The sequence below is a fragment of the Mustela putorius genome, unplaced genomic scaffold (genome assembly GCF_011764305.1).
Source record: "Mustela putorius furo isolate JIRA1106 unplaced genomic scaffold, ASM1176430v1.1 tig00003909_pilon_pilon_pilon, whole genome shotgun sequence".
Classification (NCBI taxonomy): Eukaryota; Metazoa; Chordata; class Mammalia; order Carnivora; family Mustelidae; genus Mustela; species Mustela putorius.
In genome coordinates this window covers 8,452,209-8,467,674 of record NW_025422057.1, presented here as the reverse complement: position 1 = coordinate 8,467,674, position 15,466 = coordinate 8,452,209, and positions in this window count along the sequence as shown.

Sequence of the window (15,466 nt, the reverse complement as noted above, 5' to 3'; positions counted from 1 at the left end):
AGATAACCCCGGAAGCCACTGCTGACTGTCCAGGTGCTCTTGGAAGAATGGGGCGGGGCTGACCACGAGGGACTCTGACAAGTAGATGGATATGTGGGGGTAGCGGTACCTGGTTTGAGTTCTGTGTAGAAACTTCAGGGTACATCTGCAACTCCTCTGTTCTGGGGAAAATCCAGGCCCGATTGGACCAGGGCCAGACTTTGAAATTTGCCTTTGGCATTCAAGCCCTTTATTGTTTTGGTTCTGTTCTCTGTCGAAGAGGTGTGTCCTGAGTTGTTTGGCTGTGCATGAATCTCTTCGGTGAAAAAGGATGGCAAGGTCAAAGAAGATCTCTTCTCCAGGGGGAGGAGGCTCCGTGCCCCTTGTCCCACGAGGAGCTTGAAGAATTCCACCGGTAGAGACGAGCCTGTGAATTTGGTTAAACCTGGTTTGCTCAAAGACCTTTGCCCCGAACCTCTCCTCGTTGTCCGCATTCGCTTGTCCCCAGACCCTCCACACCCCTCAGCCCGAACTCTGCGCTGCTTACCATTTCCTGGAGAAAACAGGGTTCTGGACTCGGAGTGCTGTTTGCTTTACTGTTGCTCAGATCGTGCCGGCTACCGGATTTCACAGACCGCTCGGCCTTTTCCTTTTCCTAAATTGCTTTTTCAGTTTTAATTAGAACCTGCAAGGTCCTGTTCAGGATTCCCTTGGCCACAGAGCCTTCCGACCTTACTGCAGCTCACGAGAGTATAGCCTTCCTCAAAGCTTGCGTGGAGCACCTCCTGTTTATATCGGCTTTAACATATACTGCCTGGTATTTTAACATTTTTGTGTGTACAGACCTTGCTCCCTTGTTCCATTCCATCAAAAGCAGGGACCACATCTTTTTGTACACTCTGGTGCGTGAGCATTGGTCCGCTTTGATATTGCTGGATGATAGAGGTGATCTCTTTTTTAAAAGCAATTTTCAGTATAATTTTTGTTTTGTTTTTTAAGATTGATTTACTTTAGAGCGCAAACAGCAGGAGGGGCAGAGGGAGACTCTCCAGCAGACTCCCTGCTGAGCGCAGAGCCCGATGGCGATGACGGGGTTCGGTCTCCCCACCCTGAGATCACGACCCGAGACGAAATCAAGAGTCAGATGCTCAACCAGCTGAGCCACTAGGCGCCCCATCAATACAGTGTTGAAATAGTGTCCAGTGTGGACACATGACCTTCGGCTATGTTAATTCAATAAGCATTTAGTAACTGTTACAGAATTCATATAACCTGTTCATTGTAGAAATGTTGAGATAACAACATGTAAAAAATGAGTTGTTGTATCACACAATCCTACAGTAGGAGATAACATTTCGGTTATCCAAAATCCATCCTTCAGAATTTTCTGTGGGTAACCAATTTTGTTAACCACATCAAAAGATGAAAAGCCTTGGTGAACATATTTGGAGATTTTATGGATGGTGTGCTGTATGGTACATGCCATATGTCCTCGTGGCATTTACTCTGAGGAGGTAGCCTAGGTGTACTTTGAAGTAATGGGTGGCTGGTCGTCTTCCAGAGCGTTTGAAGCATGAGTACAAGAGATTTTACAGCAGTGGCTGAGAGGAGCCTGATGCTGGAGAATTCGTGACAGGTGGATTTCAAGTTTGGACCCCGCCCCCCCATTGTTCATACTGGGCAGGTGCTCCAAATGACCGGTGACAGTTTGAAAGTGAGCTGCTTCTCGCATGGCCTCGTTCTTTCGGCCGTTCAGAGTGAGAGGCTGCAGGTGCCTGTTTACCTACAGCTAAGATGCTCCTGAGCAAGACCGGGGGGCTGTGTTATGTGCAGTTTTATAACATTTGGGTCACAGGGAAGAACCTTGGCTTTATACACTTAATGTATTACGAAGAGTCTCTCATTTGTTTCTTGCCTTTTTTCTTTTTTTCTTTTTTTTAAAGATTTTACTCATTTGACAGATCCCAAGTAGGCAGAGCAGCAGGGAGAGGGAGAGAAGCAGGCTCCCCACTGAACAGAGAGCTCGATGTTGGGCTCCATCTCAGAACCCTGGGATCATGACCTGATGCAAAGGCAGATGCTTAACCGACAGAGCTACCCAGGCGCCCCTCTTGCCTTATTTTTAATTGCCACCTCACTTAAGGTTTTGAACAAATATTTAATGCCTGTTGTATGTATGCCAGGCTCTGTGCTAGGTGCTGAGGCTCCAGTGGTAAGTAAGGGTAAAGTCCCTGTTCTCCCTGGTGGGTTTCTGCCAGTCTGGGGCCGGGATTGTGACTGGTAGAGACGAGCAGAGCATGCAGACGTTACAACTGACAAATGCTGAGATGCCGGACTGGGACCGAGTCCTGCTCTGAAGCACTTGGATGACCTTTGGTCCCCACATCGCTACCCTCTCAGGGAAGGGGGCGTTTCTAGTTTCGTGATTGCTCTTAAATCTAAGGTCACGTCACTGGTTAATGATGCAGAAAACTATGACAACCTGGGCACCAGGAAAAGCAGCTCAGACAGAAGGCCCCTGTTAAGAATTTTCTAGTTAGTACTTTAAAAAGGAAAGAGTGTACCAAGATAGTGTAGAGTCTTAGAGCCTATCACCTGTGTGGCCTGTTAGCCCTCCAGAATTGGGTCTGCTAGTTTACTGGGTCAGGCAGCATGACAAGTCTTGAATCTAGCCTTTGAACCTGACTTGGAATCCTAACTTTCTGCTTCATTCATTGCATTAAGTTTAATTTCTGAGCCAACTTCAGCATCTGTAAAATGGAGAAAATACCTAATTTATGGAGTTAGAAATGAGTGTGTAGCATGTTTCTGAGGGTGTATCTGATAAAGTCAATAAATAGCAAATCCTTGCTCCCTTAGATAAAAAAAAATAATCTGTTGCTCTCGTTTATTAGCTAGCTTTTAGGTTTTTTTCCTTTTTAGTAGATTAATATAGTTCTCATGTATCTAGGATCCCTTACTCTTAAGTTTGCTAGTATATATATCGTTTTAAAAAACTGATAAGCTTTTTCAAGCATTCAGAAAAACAGTCACAAGCCCATCATCCAGATTTTAAAAGTTAATATTGCCATCTTTACTTAATTGCTTATTTTTACTATGAAGCTTTGCACATTCCTGAGGCCTCATTTGTACCCCTCACCCCATTCCCACTTTTCTTCTTTTAGGCTCATATGGTATTTAAAAAACATACATTTTTTGGGGCGCCTGGGTGGCTCAGTGGGTTAAGCCGCTGCCTTCGGCTCAGGTCATGATCTCAGGGTCCTGGGATCGAGTCCCGCATCGGGCTCTCTGCTCAGCGGAGAGCCTGCTTCCCTCTCTCTCTCTCTGCCTGCCTCTCCATCTACATGTGATTTCTCTCTGTCAAATAAATAAATAAAATCTTTAAAAAAAAAAAAAAAACATACATTTTTTAAAGACTTTTTTTATTTGACAGAGACAGGGAATACAAGCAAGGGGAGTGCAAGAGGGAGAAACAGGCTTCCCGCTGAGCAGGGAGCCCAATGTGGGGCTTGATCCCCGGACCCTGGGAACCATGACCTGAGCTGAAGGCAGACACTTAACAATCAAGCCACCCAGGTGCCCCGAAAACATACATGTTTTTAAGTTGCAGAAATGGGGGGCGCCTGAGTGGCTTAGTCGGTTAAGCGTCTGCCTTCAGCTCAGGTCATGATCCCAGGGTCCTGGGAACAAGTCCCACATCGGCCTGTCTGTTCAGCAGGGAGCTGCTTTTTCCTCTGTGTAGTGCTCTGCCTGCTTGTGTTCTTTTCTCTTTCTCTATCAGATAAATAAAATCTTTAAAAAGTTGCAGAAATGGTATACTGTTTGTATCCTGGAATGAGGCTGCCCCTATTCTCCATCAAGTGTGGTTAAAAAAATGTAGAAGGAAAGGGGCAAAGACAGGATCATTTGTAGGGAAACAGCAAAGCAGCAAGGCTGTAGAGTGGAGTGACTGAGCGAGTGCCCCCTTCCTCCTAGGAGATGAGCCACCAGCTTTCACTTGGGAAACACTTAAGCTATAAGGTCTATACAGCAGTTTCCTTTAAAAAAATGGCCCCTGGCTGCCTCCATTGCTTTGGAACTGGCACAAAGAGAAACTCACTGTTGAGTGTGGTGCCCACAAATGCGCATTGGACCATTGAATACAAAGATACTTTTCCCTTGATCAAGGGTGTGTTGCAACAATGCTTATATAAATATTTTTTATTTTTTTATTTTTATTTTTTAAGTAAGTTTCACACCCAGTGTGGAGCCCAACATGGGGCTTGAATTCATGACCTTCGGATCTAGACCTGAGCTGAAATCAAGAGTTGGAGGCTTAACTGACGCAGCAACCCAGGCACCCCAACATTGCTTTCATATTTGAAGGATGCCCGCAGAACTTGTGGGGTTGTCGTGGGGTGTTGGCTTCTTAGTTGGGAAGTACTTTATATCCTGAGGGAAGAAATCCGAAGGTACAGGCAGCTCTGTGATTTATGGCGAGCTGTCACGAAGCAAGTACAACACAAGTTAGTCTGCCCGATTAATATAACTTAGGATTTGGCAACCGGCTTTCAGAACCTTACTTTAAATGAAAAGCAATTGGTTTTATTTTGTTGTTTTGCTCTCCGTGAATACACCACTGGTGGTCTGACTTTCCCGAGTCACCTGACTTGAGCAGAGAAATGGAAAAAGAAATGTTTTGCTTTCCTTAGCTTTAATGCAGCAGCGTGTCACGCTGAAGGAATCGAGGGCTCATTTCCAGTGGTTTATTCCACTAACTAATTCCCCACGAAGTATTCTTTCACCTTTGACCATCCTGGCCCGCAAACCTGAGGAAGCCATACAGGGTACACCCGGTCATCTGGGAAGCCCCGAAAGTTTGCTTTTCCAGTGTGGTAATGAAGTACCTTTCAGCCCCTTTATAGGACTGTGTTACAGGCTATTGCAGTAATTTAAAACCTATGTACCTAGACTCCTGACCTTGTTATAACATCACTTTATAATTCTCAAAATACTCGGCTCTCGAAGATTTTCTTAGTACCAGCCATGTATTCTTAAAGAGGCCAGACGATTTGTCTTCAGTGCTTTATTAGCCATATCTCCTCTGCCGGTGACACCCGACGTTCTTAGGAAATCGCCTGACAGAAATCACTCCGCTCCCTAGTCATTTCACGGCTTACCCTAGCAGTCCGTTACCAGCATTCGCCCAATTCCAGAGACACCCTGGGTCGGAGTAATGGCCGTGCGCACCTCCCAGCTTCCAGTGTGGCAGAGGCTCGGCGTCAGGTTCACGGTTAGTTCATGGGTGGGGGGGCACCTGGGGAGACCGGGGAGGAGCCCGGCTTCCCGTGCCCGGCCCAAGGAACCGCTCTCCTTGCCGCGGGGCACAAGCCTGCTGACAGTCACACCCCGCGTTGCACTTTGTCCTTCTGTACTTCTGTCAGGTGAACGCTGACTTCAGTAACTAGCAGAAGTCTAGAACAGGCACTGTTCATTGACAGCTTGGTCCTCCCTTGATGGCCCTGCCTTCTGCTTGTGTTCTGGGGGGGGGTGTTAAATGTACTTGTGAAGGTTGCACTTGGCCTTCGCTTTGCACTAATACGTTCTGTTCCAAAGCTTCTGCGCAGGGCCCACCGTTAGCCATGGTTTTATTTTTGACTCTGGCCTGAAGCTATTGAAGAGGAAGGAAATCTCATTTGTTTGGACTTCACTAACAGAGAATTTGTGATAAATTGACTTGACTTAGGAGAAAAAGCAAATGAGATCAGAGGGAATATATTTAACTCCTGAAAGGGGAGTTCTCCATGGCGATTAGCACTTTGGTAGAGAGAGTGGTAATGTTGGATCTGGGCATCAAACAGGGCTTCTGCCTGGAGACGCTTGAGGACCTGTCCCCATTCCAAGAGGCTGGGCATGTGTCATGTTTCTGAAGAAACACTTTTTGGCCAAAAACAGTGAGACAGTTTGAGTTACCCGAGACCTCTAAGCTGGTGATTGGGGACAAACCTGTGGAAACATGCAGAGACTTGCTTCTTGGGATTACTTGGGAAACAGTAGGACTAACCTGAAATTTAAATTGGGCTATCAAGGCAAAATTTTACTTTGGCCACCTAGGAGAATTTTAGAAAAGGTGAGAGCCAGGAGAGAGGCTTATTTCTGTTTCCTCTTTGGACAGCATTTAGACCTCTCTCCACAAATTTCTTGATTGATTTCATCTTTTTGTGGTTTTTCCTTGACTAGAGCTTCTTAGTGGAGTGGATGAGAAAAAAATAAATAAATTAGAGAAAGTTCTTTTTAATTCTTGTTGCTTTGAGCATATCTAATCGTAGATTTGGACTACAAAACTCCTGCAAGAAGTTCTCCTTTTTTGGCAGCTCGCGGCAACAGAGGGAAGGGGACATGTTGGAAGGGGTGACAGCTGTTCTGGAGCCTATGCCTGTGGTGGTTGTGGGTGGAGTTGTCATTACTTTTGGCAGAAGGGGATTCGTCTTTGTTTTTCTTAGCCCTGGAGAAGTGCAAAGGTCAGGAATTAGAAACTGAGGAAATCAGTTTGAAACAAGCCTCCTTGGACCTCTGCCAGAGCTTGCTGAGTGAGGGCTCTCCAAATCCTTGGACATCTGGAGAATGGAGATTTGAAAAGCTTCTTCAGGTCTGGCCTCTTACCGAATGTTGATGGCCTCATAGAAAACATGGAGTCGTGGCCATTCCTAATGGAACCATCCATTACTGCCGAGTACCTGCTGGAAAAAATATCAGGGTCTTTGACAATAGCGTTCTCATCCTCGGCGATCAGAAGCCTATGCCCGGCTGCGTGTTAAAATGGCGCATCATTCAAGGTCTTTTGGCCGCTGTGTAGAGCTAATCATCAGATCTATAATTCAGGGGATACAGTCCTTCATTTTTTCCCGCCTCTGTTCTTTCTCTTTTCTCCTTCTTTCCTTCAGTCTATGGACTGATAATAAAAGGCATTTGTGTAGACATTGACTTAGGAAAATAAGGCCATTGGTGGGCTTTTGAAATAGACGCTCAAGACACCGTTGTGTCTTTCGGTCCAGGCGGTTGGAGGGTGGCACCGGGTAACTCAGCCCATTGTGTGCATTATGCCATGAAGTCACTGGGCCGTTTGGGAGCACAGTGAAAGAGCACGTTTTCCTTTCCGTACATGAAAACACAGAAGCACAAGCGTTGTGGAAGGATTCTGCCAGATAGTAGCTGAGGAGATCCTTTCACTCCTGCTTCTCAACAGGGCTCAGGATAAACAGAACATGTCTCTGGCCTACCTTTCAGGGTGCCCTGGGGTGCAGGGGGGGACCCTAGGCTCCAGCTCTTTCTGAAAGGCTCTCTCAGGCTCCTCCCCATACCAACATGGCCTGACCTGCTGTCCCTTTGCCTCTGAAAAAGGCAGGGGTTCTCAGCTTCTACAGGGATGGACCTGTAGTGTTTCTAAGTATTTGAGTAGATGAAGGTGAAGACAACGAGCATCTTGCCTCTACCTGCTCAGAGCCCTTCAATGATTGTAGCATCTCCTGAACGACACTGCATAGTGTTCTTGCATAGTGTTCTCCATCCAATCAAAGAGGGTGATATTATGAATCTACTTGACAGACAAGGAAACCAAAGCTTCAAGGAATTAAGCAACCGGGCCACACTGCTAGTATCTGTAGGACCAGGATTCATATCTGGCCTCATTCCAGAGCTTGAGCACTTAACCTGCTATGCCATTTTGTTTCTATCTATATAGCTGATGAAGTTGTATCTTCTTTTCCTGTTTGTTTGTTTGTTCATTCATTCTCTCTATATCTGTTTTGGCCCATACGGAGTTCCAGACTGTGGTAGGTAGTGAGTTCATTCAGGATAAGGATGGTGTCTTGATTTTCATTTTTTTCTACAGTGTCTGAACTGGAGTTATGTGCTCAATAAATTTATGTATGCTACGTGAATACCTGTCTGGAAGGATGGACATAGTTCATGGTACAAGACTATGCTTGATCCATCCAAGAGTTTCCAATTTCCAGGCACCTGGGTTACTCAGTTGATTAAATGACTGCTTTTTGGCTCAGGTCATGATCCCGGAGTCCTGGGATCAAGTCCTGCGTTGGGCTCCCAGTTCCACAGGGAGTCTGCTTCTCCCTCTGACTTTCTCCCCTCATGCTCTCTCTCTCAAATAAATAAATGAAATCTTAAAAAAAAAAGTTTCCAATTTTCTCCATTAGGCATGAGTTCTTTAAACCCAGGATGTACGGTACCTGCATGGCTCAGTTGGTTGGGTGTCTGCCTTCAGCTAGGGTCATGACCGTGGGGTCCTAGGATTGAGTCCCTGCTCACTGGGAGCCTACTTCTCTCTCTGACTTTCTCTCTGTGCTCTCCCTTTCTCTTTCTCTCTCAAATAAATTAAATAAATAAATTTAAAAAAATTTTTAAAGATTTTATTTATTTGACAGAGCACAGAAGCAGAGAGAGCAGCAGAGGGAGAGAGAGAAGCAGTCTCTGCTGAGCAGGAAGCCCCATGCAGGGCTCCATCCCAGGCCCCTGGGATCATGACCTGAGCCAAAGGCAGAAGCTTAACCAACTGAGCCACGCAGGCGCCCCTAAATAAATGAAATCTTGAAAAAAACAAAACAAACCGGGATGTAACACTTGGTAGAAATTGTTTATTACTGTATTTGAGATTTAGTGATGGAAGGCATGGATAGTCACTTTGCTGTAAGTTAAGGGAGACACTTAGAATGCTTCAGGTGATCTACTGGTAAGTCACACCCCCACAGACCCTCCTCAATAAGTTCTTCAGTTTATCCTCAGTTGTATTCTCCTTCCTCCTTCCTTCTCCCCACCTCCCCATCTGTCTCTTTGCCTCTCTGTCTCACATATACCTTCCTTTGATGTTTTAATCTTCAAGGTCCTCCCACCACCTCCTCTAAGAAGCTTTCCCAGATTTCCCATATCACATTGATCTCATCTCTTCCCATATTCCCCAAGGCATGTTTCCTTATACTTTTCAAAGTCCAGTTTGTTTCTGTTTCAGAATAAATTTTGTGCACAAGTAGTCTCTTGTCTCTTGTGCTGGCTAATGAACCCCCTAGAGGTCAGGAACCCCACTAGTTCATAGCAACCCAGCATCAAACATAGTGCTACATGAGGTAGGATGCAGTAAATACGGAATTGTTGAAATTCATCAAGCACTGTATCCCAAATGCCAGTCTTCCTGGTACTAAGTACTGTGACGGCCTTTAGAAGTAACATAGCACAGTCCATAACCTCAAGGGGTTTGAGAAAAAGAAGATAATTTTCACAGTGAGTGAAATGAATACCACTGCCCCAGCAATGGCCAGAGAAGAATAGCTATTGATTTCATAAACTGGCCTAAATATTTCTTGCCAGATTTTAACGTGAGCTGGATAGGTCCTTCAGGTTTTTGAACCCAAACAGCCATATAAATTTTTTCCTTTTGGGTCATTTCCATTTCAGTGCACTTTTTAAAACACCTAGGTGTGACATGTTTCTTGGGCTATCATGCATGAAGACCTCGAGTTACCTTCTGACCATATTTCAATCATGGCTTTAATCACATCCTCCACCATTTGAATTATTTAGCATCTTTTTGAGATTACATTTTTTATTCCTAATTATATGACAAAGATATATACCATGAAATATTTATCATGTAATTATGATTAAAATGTACAGTCTCCCCAAAGATATGAATAATAACGTTAAGTATTCTATATTTAATTAAAGGAGTCTGGTGGACTATGCTGGGTTGCCTTGGTTAAGCTGAGAACTACATTTCCCAGCGTCCCTTTGTCTGTATGGTTCCGGGTGAGATGTGGCCCAATCAGGAAGGTACACAGACTAGAAACATGGCCGTAATTCTTCAAGCTTTGTTGCCGTCAGGTGCAGAGACGGATGGCAGCAGAGGAATCTAATGGGTGCCCAGCTTGTCCTCACCCCAGCATTTCTTCCTGATTTGGCTGTGATGCCCAGTTGGAGCCTGAGACCCACCACCAATTGTGTGGGTGAGACTCCCAGGACAGCAGCTACTTAGAGGCCTCTGCCCGGCTCCCCAGTGTAGTCTTTTTTGTGGCCGGACATGCCTGTCCATTATGCTTGTTTGGTGACTCCTGATCTGCCAGCACCCTTTGGACCTTCATGCCCCCCTCTCAGCTCCTCCCACAGCTGCATACAGTCAGGTTCCTAGAATAAAATCCCCTTCCATTTCTTTGTGATGTCTCTGCTCCCCAACTGAACCCTGACTGACCCAAGGAGGAAGAGAATTAGAAGCAAGTGTGAAGTCTTTTTTTCCAAAGGGCTTTCATTCTTTCGAAGCCTTTTGCTTTTAAAATTGTTAAGGGCAAGTGTTTAGTAGTGGACAAAAGTGCTAAAACCTTTCTGCCTTGCTTCTGTGGTCTCTAGAACATAATGAGATGTCCTTTTTTATATGAAGATGACCCTTCTGACTCACTGCCATTTGTGAAGGGGGTGTTCGTGCTGATCAAGACAAATTCAGATCTGTGAAAGCTCATGAGAGAGAATAGACACGGGTTTATTTCTGTCCTTCATCCCTTCTTCCTTTCCTTGTCCTGGAACCTCTTACGGTTTTAGGACTAGTGGTAAGGATCGAAAGTTTTAGGAAAGCCAGGAATACAGCACATCCATGCCCTTCCCCTCCCTCAGGAACATGCCTTATTGCTACTAAGCCCACTGACTACCAAGGTATTCCCTTTGTGGGTCACTTTTTTGTTTTCCTAACATATTCTTCCACCTACCCACCAACTTACCATCCATCCATCTATCCACCTGTCTGTCCATCTTCAGATCTTAACACTTCTGAATGACTTGCCTTGGACATAGCATTGGTTTTAGAAGGGTGGGCTTTGTGGTAGACCTGGCGGGTTTGAATGTAGGTGCTGTAACTCACTGACTATGGAATTTGGGCTTGTTATTTAACTTCTGAGCCTTATGTCCTTAGTCTGTGTGGTGGTGATAACACCACAGTGTGTCTTTTACAGAATAGTCATAAGGATTCAATGAGCTAACAAGTGTAAAGGGATTCACACCAGTGTATAGTATATTAATAGCGCACAGTGCTAACTGCTGTTACTGTTTTCCACCTTTATTAAGATAGAATTGATGTGTAATTGTTACTGTTAATCAAAGACGAACCACGTGCAGTCTTTGTCTTTAAGGAGCTGACAGTTCACTGGGGAGGGGCAGACACAGAAGCCAGCAAAGTGGCTTGAGGCTGAGAGGAAAGGGACAAGAGTTGGGTGTTTTTCTCTTAAGCTTAGAGATACTGAAAGTATAGGTGGATAAGCATTATGTGGCTACATACATATTTAAAATATAATCATAATCATCGTTAAAACAAAAAGGTCTCCCAAATTACCACCTCCCCAGCGTATCTTCTGCGCAACACAATTGCTCTTTCGGTCCTGGACCGAGTCCCCTTCCATGGGGTGGTCTCTAAAGCCACAGAACTTTATACACCACCTCCTCTCCCTTCCTGGCACGTTAAATGGACTTGAGATGGATATTTGACCCAAGGGCATCTGATTTTCTGGTAGGAAATAGGGTGGTGACCTTGGGCTTTCATTGTCCTCCAACTCAAGAAAGATGAGTTGGACCAACTGGAATTCATTCCTAGGGCACTAAAGAGACTGCGCCAGTTGGTGGTTGGCTCTGCAGCTGGACGGAGGCTCTTGTACATTTCATGGCTGGGAAAGCTCCTGGTCCTTCTGCTAGGGCAGGCAGGTAAGTAAGGTGGGAGAAGGGAGTGTAGGTGTGCCCCGAGGAGCAGAGACCATGGAGCCCTTGAGAAATGGAGATCCTGCTTCCACTGAGACATTTGATCAGTGGCGTCTAGGCTGTATATTCTGTTGCGTTTCTTGCATTCTTAACTCTGTTGGGATCTTTGGGATGAAGTTCTACAGACTCATCTATAGGCCTTTTTTTCTGTTCCGCAGTATAGTTGTAAATCAATTCACTACTGATTGCCAGATAAATGCTATTACATTTAAAGAGTGGGGGCTTTATTTTTGAAGATTCAAACCCTATGCAGCTGTCTTGTGAGTTTATAAGATGGTCCGTCCTAAACCTTCAGCATTTAACGTGTACCCCAATCCAGAGGGAAGCAATTGGGGGTGTGTGATCCATGCTTTCCACTGAGGAAGGAGTTTCGTCTATACTGAGGATGCTGCAAATTCATAAGAGAACTGCAGCATGACCGAAAGAAATCCTTCCTCTTCTGAGGGGCTACCTTTTTCTGAAGCGTGTGGCAGCTAACTTGGTGAGCAAAGCTGATCTTAAGTTTTATAAGAGAGAAAACTGGAACAGGAGAAAAAAATCCTGAGGTCTTATGACTTATGGACTGGAACATTCCAAAGCAGACAGCCTGTGAGTCAAATCCTGGCTTTGCAGGTGACCAGCTGTGTGATCTGGGGTACGTTTCCTAGGTCCCAAGCTTCACCCACCTCATCTGAAAAAGGTGATTGCTAGGAGGATGACATGAAAAGTTATGAAAATTGCCTCGCCCAGTGCCCAACATACAGTGAGGACTCAATTCATGCTAATTAGTTACATAATATATAATATGGTAATATTATGTTACGTTGGATATTATATAAACTATGACTTTGGAAGGTGATCTTTGACCCACAAAGCCAAAAATAAACACAAATTCCTGTTTTCCTTTTCCTTTTTCTTTCGGTTTATAGGAGTGCCATTGTGTAGCGGTGGACTCTCATGGGAGTCAATCGAATATTCTCTTTCTAATCTAAAAGGACTTTTATTGCAGAGAAGGTCATTTATCATATGGTTTAACTTGTGGAACATAAGGAATAGCATGGAGGACATTAGGAGATGGAAGGGAAAAATGAAGGTGGGTATCAGTGGGGCGACAAACCATGAGAGACTGTAGACTCAGAGAAACAAACTGAGGGTTTTAGAGGGGAGCGGTGTGGGGGGATGGGTGGGCCCAGTGATGGGAATTAGGAGGACACGGATTGCATGGAGCACTGGGTAGTATACGCAAACAATGAATCATGGAACTCTGCATCAAAAACTAATGATGCGCTGTATGGTGACTAACATAACATAAATAAATAAAAGGTCTTTTATTTCAAGCGGTGCATCTTGTAACTACACCCCCCCCACCCCCAGCCCTGCCTTATTCCCTAGTCTCTTTTAAAACCCAAACTGAGCTCTAAACTGAGCTGTTACTGTGGGAACAGAAGCCCTCTTCCAAGGATGCCCACCGTGCATCTAATGTCATGAAAATCTCTCTGGCCACAATGAGATGTCTTGCACACCCATGAGAGCAGCTGTTATAAAAAACCCAGAAACTCACAAGTGTTGACGAGGGTGTGGAGAAACCGGAAGCCTTGTGCCCTGCTGGTAGCAATGGAAAATGTACAGCCTCTGTGGAAAACAGTAGGTTTTTCCTCAGGAGAGGAAATACAGAATTCTCCTGTAATCCAGTAAACCGACTGCTGGGTATATATCCAAAAGGATTGAGAGCAGAGACTTGAAGAGACATCCGCACACCCCTGTTCACAGCGGTGTGAATCACAGTAGCCAGAAGGTGGAAGCAAGTAAGCGTCCATCAGCAGATGATGGAGGAACAAAATGGGTTCTGCACCTGCAAAGGAATACTGGTCGGTCAGGAAATTGTGACACCGGCTCCACACGGATGAACTCCAAAGACAGGGCGCTAAGGCAGATAAAGCAGTCACGAAAGGAGAAGCCCTGTGTGAGCCCACTTCACATGAGGTACCTAGAGTTGTCAAACACAGACAGAAAGTGGAATGGTGGTTGCTGCTGGAGGGGAGCTTGGAGGGGTTTGTTTAATGGGAACTGAGTCTGGGAAGACGAAAAAGTTCTGGAGATGACAGGGATGGCCGCGCAGCTATGGGAACTACCCCCTACCGCTGCTGTATACTTGAAGAGGGCAAAACTGGCAAATTTCGTGTATGTTTCGCCACAGTCACAGGCCAAACACACTCTTAGCACCCAGCGCCCAGTCTGAAGAAACACTGGCTGTGAGAAAACCCAAGTCCCTCAGGGTGTGCATGGGACTGGAGGTGCTGTCTTTCTGGGTAGAGTGTGACTGATTTCAGCCCGACGTCACCCAGCTGTACTGAAGAGTGAGAACGTGGCTTCTAGGTTGTAAAGGTGGGGAAAAAAAAAAAGAGAATTTGAATTCTTGCTGGATTTCTACTTGAAGTTTTCATGAAGCTGGTAGGATGTGACCTCTCTGGCGCGGGGCTGGGGAGCTCCAGCAGCTGCTGGGTCACAGCGCTTCTCCCAGCCCGGGTGGCCGCTCTCCATTCTAATGCTGCTCAGTGCGCCCCGTGATTTCTTTCTTGCCCGGGTCTTGTCCGGTTGTCAGATCAAGTTTATTGTTCGTCCTCTAAGACAAATTGGGTAGCTCCCCCTGTTTTTCCAGTCTCTAAAACAATTTAGGGATTACTTGATCCTTGAAGATTTGGTAAAAGCTGCCTAGAAAATCATCTGGACCTTGTAGGTTGTTAAGTGGTAGGGAAGTTGGGGAGATTGATGAGTAATTAATTCGATTTATTTCACTTTTCTGTTTCTTCCTGGGTCAATCTTGGTAATACATGTATTGCACTTCATTTTATGTAAATTTCCAAATTTATTGTTTGTAGCATTCTCTTAGGATTAAAAAAATCTTCACTACTTACTTTATTATTCCCAATATTGGTTGTGACTTTTATTGACTGATCTTGCTAGAAGAATGTCTATCTTATTGCCTCCCACCACAGAACATTTTTGGTTTTTTTGCTCCTGTCTGCTCTGCTTTTCTATTTCATTAATTTCTCCTTTCCTCCAACCTTTTTTTTTTTTTTTTAAATTTTATTTATGTATTTGACAGACAGAGATCACAAGTAGGCAGAGGGGCAGGCGGGGGGAGGGGGAAGCAGGCCCCCAAGGAGCAAGGAGCCTGATGCAAGGCTCGATGCGGGGCTGGATCCTAGGACCCCGGGATATGACCTGAGTGGAAAGAGGAGGCTTAACCCACTGAGCCGCGCAGGCGCCCCATCCTTTCCTCCAACGTCTTTAGGTTTTCTTTTCGGTTCTCCTTCTTGCTTCTTGAGTGGAACACAAAGCTCACTAATGCGCAGTCTTTCTCAATGTAAAATAAATGTATATAAAGCTCTACACTCTTTACGATTAAGTATATTCTTTGCTCTATCTCATCAGTTTTGATATGAGTTATTTCATTGTTGTTTGGTTCCGCATACTTTATAATTTCCATTGAGAGTTTCCTCTTTTAGTCATGAATTATTGAGATGTACATTTTAAATTCCAAACATGTGGGCTATTTGTTGAGTTATAACTAAATGACACAGTGTAGACAGGGAGAGTGGTCTGAATGATACCAGTTTTTGTGATTTGTTATGTTTTCCGTTGTGACACACATTTTTTATAAATGGCTCATGTACATCTGCAAAGAATTTTCTCTGTCAGGTGTAGAGTTCAATTTTTATATTTA